Genomic DNA, 9,796 nt, shown 5'->3' with positions numbered 1-9,796 from the left:
CACACACACACACACACACACACACACACACACACGCTCGCACTCTCATGCTTTCTCTCCCTCCATCGCTCTCACTCTTTCACTCTCTCAGTGGATGGACATTTAATCCTCAATTTGACAGTATTGGGGAGTTGGTATCTTCAGAGGTGACTGTGGCCATGAAGGTGGAGCCCTTAGGCAGGAAAGTAGTGCCCTTTTAATGCTGACTCCAGACTTCTGCAGAGTCTGTATTCTCTTCCACCCAGGGAGGACACAGTAAGAAGGTGCCATCTATCAAGCATAAAGCAAGTTTCCACGCATCCCGGCAAGGCTTTCTTCTTAGAGTCGCCTAGTTTTTTTTTGTTTTGTTTTTTGTTTTTGTTTTTTGGTTTTTTTTTTGTTTGTTTCTTTCCCAGATTAACAACGAACTCACAGTTACTAACCAACTCACACTGAGACAGCGATATGGCACACTGTCTTAAAACGTCAGCTTTCCTCTGTGTATGACACAGCGGAGCCAACCCCGCAGCTGTGTTCAGTGTGCAGAAGCCTCTGTGAACACAGGAGGTGTGTGTGCACAGAGCCAGGTGTGGAACACCCTGCCTTGCCCGAAGAGGTAAGAGAAGGGGGAGTTGGAGGCCAGAGAGGGTTACATAGTGAATACAGCCTGGGCACACAGGGGGATCGCATCTAAACAAAAACAAAGCAGCCCCCAGAAGAAGAAAAGGAGGGGGAGGGGGAGGAGGGGGGAGGAGGGGGAGGAGAAACACCCCTAGGACTTAGAATAACTAACACATTACCTACTTCCTGGGGACATTTTTCAAATGGGCTGGTTTAGCGCGCCCCCTGGTGTCCAAAGCCCTGCTTTGCTCCGAGTGCTCCTGAAACCTTATTGAAAGTAGCAGAAAAGGGCAAACTCCTTGCTCTAGCACTACATTTCTCTCCCTCCTCCTTTTCTCTCTTCTTCTTTCCGTCCTTCTTGCACTGTCTCCTCCCTTGTCTTCCAGGCCAGCCCTGCCCACGCTGTGATAAGCTATTCTTGGCTGTCAACCTGACTCCATCTGGAATTCACTATACCTGTGATGGAATTTTCTTAATTACGTAATTTGACGTGGGAAGGCCCACTTTTATCCTGGGAGCTTTGAGAGAGGGAGGTCCACCTTTAATTGGGGACATACCATCTGGTGGCAGCCTGTGTCAAGGACATGGATGGAGAAGGCTCTCTGACTGTGCCCGCTTGCTCTCACTGGTAAGGCCTTTCCTTCACTGGCATTAGAGCCTACTTCTTCAGGATTCTGGCGTATACTGGAGACGAGCTGAGACATCCATCCATGCGCACTGAACAACTACTGGATTCTTGGGCTTTCTGTTGGTAAACAGCCACTACCTAGCCTGACCACAACCTGTCAGCTATTCTAATAAATCCCCCGTGTATATATTTATTCTGTCAGTTCTGTGTTTGTAGAGAACCCACCTTTGTCTGCCTTGTTCCATGGCCTCTATGTCTGGTCCTTCTGCTCTGGTTGCTTCTTAAAGCTTGTGTCCTGACCCGGCTCTGGGCTCAGTGGTAGAGCCCCTTCCTAGAGGGCTGTCCTTCAAATGGTCAGTACTTCCTGAGCATCTATAAGGCTCTGGGTTCCATCGCCAGCACTGCACTGAAATAATAGCTAAACACTCTGACTCTTAACGTTGTGTTTAACTTCCATTAACTGTACAATTTAGTAAAACTCACTGTGGTAGTTCCACGCATACTCAGACGTGGCATGATGCCGCTCTCAAATCCCTTGTGTACGCTTCTTAAAATTTATTAGAATAACCCCTGCATCTCCCTCACTGTTCAGGGGAACGGAGAGGAGGCTGGGATCCTCTTCGTGACTGAGACAGTCTCTGGGAAATGAAAAGCACAGAATTTGGAAACTGGAGGCTAAATTCTGGGAGCAGTATAATGGGGTTAGAGGTGCTGTGGGGGAGGGAGGTGAAGGGTGGGCGTGGGGAGTGGCGGTAGGGGTGGAGAATGAGGGTGGGGGTGTTAAATAGAATGTAACCAGGCAGTTTAGCCACTGCTCTCAGCGCCCTCTAGGGATCACACAAGGTGATCTTGGCCCAGTCCTGGAGGGTATAGAAGATTCCCAGTGATCTACTACAGGGATACAGGGATATCTACGATGAGCAGTTGTCTGCAAGATTGCAAGTGAGCCCTCTGAGCTCCAGATACTTCAGTGAGAGCCATGTATGGCTCCCTGGTTGATGCTAGCTGTGTTCCGCCCTAGCTAGCAGCTGCGGCCTCACTCCCCGCCCCTCAGTGCAAACTGCGAAGCACTTTGACCTTTCCGTGGATGACAGAGGAGATGGCCTGGCAGTACGTGAAGGCATACTTCCTTCCGGGCCTTTTAAGGGGTCCTTTAAGGAAAGTGTGATGTCAACCCCTCCAGTTTAGAGAAAGCAAACAACTTAAGAGTCTTCAAAATAAGTCGGTAGAAGAAGGGAGGGGGCCACTGCGAATAGAGGGAGAAGGGGGACGGAGGAACAAAGTGGGAACACAGCAGGGATTCGGTTAGTGGAGTAGTCCCACCAGTTGGCCTGACCTTTGGAGAGGTGGGTCGGAGGCATCTTCACCTTCAGAGCGGTATCCTTCGTGTCCAGGATCTCCAAGTTTGTCCAATCACCTTCGCATGGGCACCACCTGCCAGGTTCAGCTGAACTATGTTCTCGTGGCTCCCTCTGGTGTCCACAGCACGCAATAGCAGGAGACTGGGGTGCTTCTTTGGAAGCAGACCATGGTATCACTTAAGCTAAGCCCCTTAGCAATTTGGGGGGTTTGCTATTTGAGGAGTTGGGGCTCGATTTTGCAAGCTCTTGGTCTTTTGATGAGAGAAATTAAAAGTTGTCTCAGGAGGAAGTTTGACGATTTTGTTAGCGTTTGAGAAAACAAAACAAGACAAAACATGATTCCAGCCCGAAATGAAAAGGACAAAGGTGTCGAAGAGGACAGAGAGCCACAGCAACGGAAGTCTGCAGTCAGGTATACAGGGTAAGGGAGTCGTCAGAGAAACGAGAAAGACCAAATATCAGCATGCTTAAGATTTGAGCTGGTGGGCTGGTGAGATGGCTCAGCGGGTAAGAGCACCTGACTGCTCTTCCAAAGGTCCGGAGTTCAAATCCCAGCAACCATATGGTGGCTCACAACCATCCTTAACAAGATCTGATGCCCTCTTCTGGAGTGTCTGAAGTCAGCTACAGTGTAATTACATAGAATAAATAAATAAATCTAAAAAAAAAAAAAAAGATTTGAGCTGGTGTTTTGTGGGCGAGGGGAGGAAGAAAAGTTACACCTTTTGAGTTAGAACTTGGCAGTGAGGGTGCTCACTGAAGTGAGAGGGTGCTCAGCTTCTAGAGACCGTAAGTAAGTGCAGTCATGTCTTTAAGGGGATAATAATTCCTCCCGTCTCCTCAGCGTGCTTCCGGGTCACTCAGCTTTCTTAAGGTGTGGTCTCCTAGCCAGGTGGTTTGGCAGTCACACTGGATTAACTCTTAAGGGATCGGATCACAGTATACAATGTCTAATCCTAGATTTAAATCAGAGAGGAAGCAGTTTTCCCTTAATGGGCTTCAGTATCTAATAGGCCGCCGCACAGGCCAGAGAGTTTGCTAGCGGCGGTTTGGCCAGCAAATGAGAAGGCTCCTCTCAACCTGTGTACTCCAGCTTTCCCAGCCTTGTAAAGTTTGTTACTTTGGGAGTCTCATGGGCTTCTTTTGTCTCTCTCCCCTCCAGGAAGGAGTGTTTCAGCATCAAAGATGTCACAAGAGAAAGAAAGGGAGATAGGAAGAAAGAAAACGTACCTCAGATCTACAGAGAAGGTTTGGAGATGTGGATCACAGGTGGGGTGCCTGCATGGTTTAGAGAGAGGTGAGGAGAGTGGAATTTTAAAAGTTACCATCTGGGATATTGGGGGATCCCCATCAGAAAGGTGAGACAGGAGGATTGTCGAGTGGAGGCTGCATGGATTACTTAAAAAGAATAGATAGATAGATAGATAGATAGATAGATAGATAGATAGATAGATAGATAGATTGATTGATGGTAGATATTGTAGATAGATAAATACAGATTGATAGTAGATAGATCGATATTTGTGGGAAGTGGGTGTGGCCACAGCTGCGGCCAAGTGAGCCAAGACGGCACCCTGGCTCACTGCCAAGCCCCGTGATTCCCTGCTTGTTTACCAAAAACCTGATTATGCACACCTGAATGACCATGCGCTGTGCACCTGAATGATCACACGCTGCCCGCCTGACGCATAGCATCATACAGCATGATATTGAGTCACTGGCCTATCAACGTGCACCCTGTCTGCATGCATGGATGCTGATTGGATGATGAAGAGTGATGAGAGAAGAGTGCAGAGGGTGGAAGTGGATAAATTGGGCGATCCCCCATAATAAACGGAATAGGGTATAGGGAATAGAGCTGCTGCAGAGAGAATAAAGGAAGCTACAGCGGGAAGCTGCGGAAGCTGCTCAAACCCTACCTTGGCATGCATGTACATGCATGTGTATGTCTTTGCCCCGCCACTGCGGGATGGAGTGTAGGGGCACCCAACAGATATTGAGATAGATGGATAGATAGATAGATAGATATTGAGATGGATGGATGGTGCCTTAGTTAGGGTTTTCCTGTTGTGAACAGACACCATGACCAAGGCAACTCTTATAAGGACAACATTTAATTGGGGCTGGCTTACAGGTTCAAAGGTCCAGTCCATTATCATCAAGGCGGGAACATGGCAGCGTCCAGGCAGGCATGGTGCAGGAGGAGCTGAGAGTTCTACATCTTCATCTGAAGGCTGGTAGCAGAACACTGGCTTCCAGGCAGCTAGGATGAGGATCTTAAAGCCCACACCCACAGTGACACTCCTATTCCAATGGGGCCACACCTCCTAAGAGCCTGGGCCGAACACATACAAACCTTATAGGCGGATAGATAAGGTATTGGTGTTTGAGCTGGCTCTGCTCGCTACAGCTCTCCATCTGCTGATCTTTTTGTCTTGAAAGGCTCGCTTGAGGGGCCGTGCTGCTCTGCCCTGAGGACCTAGATCAGGAATCCAGCTGACCGCCTCAACACACCCTCCCTAGTTGATCCCTGCCAGATGTTTTTTTGTAAAGCCCAGCTTTGATATCACCTGTTGTTCCTCTCTCAACTGAACTACCCCAGCCATCTCTGACGGAGGCTGTCAGCGCCCGATTTTGATGGGGTTTTCTATCTGCTTCTTCTCTCTGCCTATTCATATTTAGTCTTTTCCTTTTGCTTGCTATGTATGTTAAATTCGCTCATTAAAAACCAAAAGCATGCTAGCATAGATCATTCTTTTGACCATGCAGAACAGGCCTGAATATGTATAGCCTTGGGGAGTTTCTCTTTTCTCAGCTGTAAGCCTGAAAACTGTCAGGAATCTCACAATACTTCTCATGTAGAATAAGACTTGTTTGTCTTAACGCTCCTTATTCTTTCCTCCCTCCCTCCCTCCCCCCTCCCTCCCTCCTTTCCTTCCTTTCTTTCCTTCTTTCTGTTTACTTGTTTTGTTATTTGTTTGTTTGGTTTTTTTTTTTGAGACATGCTTTCTCTGTGTAGTCCTTGCTGTTGAGGCCTGCCTGCCCCCAGCATAGCTGTAGCCATTTTGTTCCATGCCTGCCAGCTATTTCATATTGTTCATATTATTGACACAGAAAATAGCTTGTCTCAGAGCAGGGTCATGCTGACCACATATCCTGTTATGTTCTGTACGTTCCGGGGTTGGTTAAGAGATTCTACAACCATAAGCTCCACTTAGGACCAATTAGAATAAAGATTAGTTAGAACTGTTCTGTCTACCTAGCTTGAGTCAATCACCCTGCCATGCTTCCCGCACCTGCGTATGAGTTCATTGTGGTTTTTTCCCTTTATAAGCTGGCCCTGGAAAAGTTCAAGGTCTAGCCTCAGCTCCCGAGTCTATGTTGTGACCCTGATCAATTAGTTTTGAGGTGTGTATTCAATAAACTATCCCTATACTGAGATCAGTGTTTGTGTGGTTTTTGTGGAAATTCCTGAATCCCAACATTGGCTGTCCTGGAACTCACTCCGTAGACTAGGCTGGCCTTAAACTAACAGAGCTCTGCCTGCCTCTGCCTCCTGAGTGTTGAGAGTAAAGGCTTGTACCCCCACTCCCAGGTGCATCCTTGCCTTTTGGGGACCTTCGTGTTAACACTCATGCTAAAATCTGTGTCAAGCGCTCTTCCTAATAATCTCTAACTCCACTCCATGCCAGCTCCTTCTCAAGTTCTTTTCTGCAGACAAGTCAAGGGTCCTGGTTCTGTTTGAATAAATATCTCAGAAAAGCGCTTCTCAGCTACATCATGAAGCTGCCTTTGGCCAACTGCCCAAGGCTGCCAACAATTCTACATTAATAAATTGAGTTCATTGGGCATGAGGGTACATGCCTCTAATCCCAGCACTTGGGAGGTAGAGGCAGAGGGAGGATTAGGAATCCCAGATCTGTGTCTCAAAAGAATAGCCTCCTCATTTCCATGAAAAATGAGAGTTCCTAGGGCTAGGGAGCATCAGGTAGAATGGTAGCTCAGAATCCCCCAGGGAGGGGCTGTGGGCGTGGCTCAGTGGTAGAGCCCCTGCCCAGAATCCCCCAGGGAGGGGTTGGGGGTGTGGCTCAGTGGTAGAGCCCCTGCCCAGAATCCCCCAGGGAGGGGCTGGGGGTGTGGCTCAGTGGTAGAGTCCCTGCCTAGAAGTCCCCAGGGTACTGGGGTGTGGCTCAGTTGTTTGAAGGATTTACCTAGCTCATTCCAGTTCCCAATTCCATTGCCAGTACAGGCAGTTGGAGGTGGGCAGGTGGTAAAAAACCTGAGATCTAGAGAGGTCCTGGTTTTCATTGGGGTTGCTAAGGACAAAGACAGGTAAAGCTAGACTGTCAGTGCTGTCTCAGGAGCTTCTTCATTTTAACTGAAGCTGCTAGCACTTTCTACCCAAGATACTGTAACTGGCTTTGTATCCGTGATGACAGACAAGAAGAAACAGGAGCTTCATACTGTAAACAGTAAGAATTTATCCTTTCTTGTTTTTCTTTCGTGTGTGTGTGTGTGTGTGTGTGTGTGTGTGTGTGTGTGTGTGTTGAAACAGGGTCTCATGTAGCCCAGGCAGACCTCCAACTTGATATGGAGTCGAGGACAACCTTAAACTTCTGATCTCCTGCCTCAGCCTCCTAGATCCTGAGATAATGGGTGTGGCCATCACTCCTTGTGTATGTGGTGCTGGGGATGGAACATATGACTTCATGCATGCTAGGCAAGCATGCTAGTAACAGAGCTGCATCTCCAACCTCCAGAGGTCTGTCTGGTCAAGAACCAATTATATTCTGGCAAGTGTCCCACATTTAATAGATTTTCCATAAATGCACCAAAAAGAAAATGTCAAGAGTTTGAACATACACACACACATGTGTGTGTGCTGCTCATACTGTTATTGTGATTCCTTTACTTTCAATTTCATTATTACTACAGAGGCCTAACTTGTTTTTCAAGGTAGAGAGTCAATCAAGATAGAGTCTTGGCTAATATCACCATAGAATTCTGTCTTCCCCTCTTCTCATGCACCATACATATAGACCGTCAACAATCGCATCTTATTTCCTCCCTCCACCTTGATTGAGGCTGAGGAGGGAGGCACAGCTAGTGCTGTCACACATACACATCCAGAGCGGTAATTATCGCATCATTATATTCGCTATTTCACTTGTCATGTACCATTAGAAGGTAACAAGATCATTGTCAGTCAGAGATGGTGGAGATAATTAGAGCATCTATAGGTTAGCGGGAAATCAAATTGGTGCCGGTCCCCATCAAGGCTGAGGCGCCCCATGTAATTAGAGGGGGAATATGCAGAGGTTGAGATGGATAGAAGCCCGTGGGGATTAGCCACCATGACTGATTGGAGAGTGACTCTTCCAGGATCTGACACTGCAGATGGCGATACCGAAATAGGTGTGTGGTTAAGAGGCAGTGAGGTCTGCCAGAAATAGCATGTCAAAGAGCATCTGTGACATGTGTGACACTGGAGTCAGCAGAGCCCAGGATTTGATGTGGTTTTCCAGCCCATTGGTTTTCTCTTCTTCCCATCTTGTGTTTTTTTTTTTTTTCTAGTCTGGTAGTTTCTCTAGCTATAAAATGGTGTTGAGCCAAGTGGGCTTTTACTCAACTGTTGCTCTGACTCTTTCAGGGTTAGGGGTTGTCCACCCCTCCTCCCAGATCATTAGCTCTCCCCGGTTAGAAAAGCACACCGGGAACTGGAGTTACAAGTGGTCATGAGCCAACTGACCTGGGTTCTAGGAGCCAAACTCAATAGCTGTTCTCAACATGTGGATCTCGATCCCTTTGCTGGGGGTTGGGGATTGTCAAATGACCCTTCCACAGGTCACCTAAGACCACCAGGAAACACGGATATTTACGTTACAATTCCTAACAGTAGCAAAATTAGCATAGCAACAAAAATAATTTTATGGTTGGGGGTCATCACAACCAGAAATTGTATCGCCTTAGGAAAGTTGAGAGCCACGATCTTAATCCCTGGGCCAGCTCTCCAGTCTCCCAGCTTTTTTAAGCCTGTAAGCTCTCCTTGTGTCCTTTCCCTCCAGCCAGGAATGTTGTCACATGTCCCTTGACTTTACTAAGAGCTCTGTGGAGCCTCCAAAGCCCACACAGTATTCCTGACTTCTGTTCTTCTGTGTCTATGCTACCCAGCAGCCACCTCAATCCTAACTGACCTCGACTGCTCTTTTCCTACCCCACTGAGGTGCAAACCTTTAACCCAGCGAATGCTGCCGTTTTAAAAGGAGCATCAGCTACATTTATTTTTGTAATGTGTGTATGCATGCATATTTGTGCTCATGTATGCATATATATGTGTGAGGGCACACATGTGGAGGTGACCCTCAACAAGAGGATACCATGTAGGAATCAGTCCTACTGCAGAACTCACGTTCAATTCAGCAGCGATCTCCCTGTCTTAGTCTAAAATAAGTAAATTTACCCTGCCCCTTTGCTGGCCTTAAGGATGACCTTGAGGTATAAAAACAAACAACAGATGTATGTGCGCACACACTCACGTGCACCCCCAGAAGCACATGTGCACAGGCAGGTCGGAGAAGCATCTTCCAGGAGTCCATTCTCTCCTTCCACCATGTGGTCCCAGTGACGAAACTCAGATTATCTGACAGGCTTGCTGGCAAATGCTTTATCTTGTTGAACCACCTCATTGGTCATGACCTTGATCTTTCTGCCTCCATCTCCCAAATCCTGGGGGATTACAGGCATGCACCGCCTCTAATTTCTGTGGTGTTGGGGGTGGACCTCAAGGTTTTGGGCATATATGGGAAGACTCTACAACTGAACTCTAACCAGTTCCCTCTGGTTGATTTTGTTCAGAACATACAAATTGAAAACACAAGATACTTCATCACCGAAGGACACTGGGCCAGCTGATGGTCAGGCCTCTGGACTGGGGTGCTCTGGCCCTGGGGGGTTCCAAGGCTGGTGGCAGAGGTGGGGTGTCTTTTCTAGAACCTGGTCTAGGACCCTGGGGTGGGGGTGGGGGCTTCTTTCCTAAACATGAGTGGGACCTCACACAAAGAAACGTCTGGAAGCTTGGTTCACATTTTTTAATAACATGGCACATTTACATTACACAAGAAGGCTCCTCCAATGACACATGCTGAAGATTCCGTTGCTTCCCTTCCTGTTCGAGTAGGATCTGGAAAGGACTTTTTTTTTTTTCTTT

Source organism: Mus pahari, chromosome 23 (genome assembly GCF_900095145.1).
Source record: "Mus pahari chromosome 23, PAHARI_EIJ_v1.1, whole genome shotgun sequence".
In the NCBI taxonomy this organism is placed as follows: domain Eukaryota; kingdom Metazoa; phylum Chordata; class Mammalia; order Rodentia; family Muridae; genus Mus; species Mus pahari.
Note: the sequence above shows the minus strand (reverse complement) of the source record.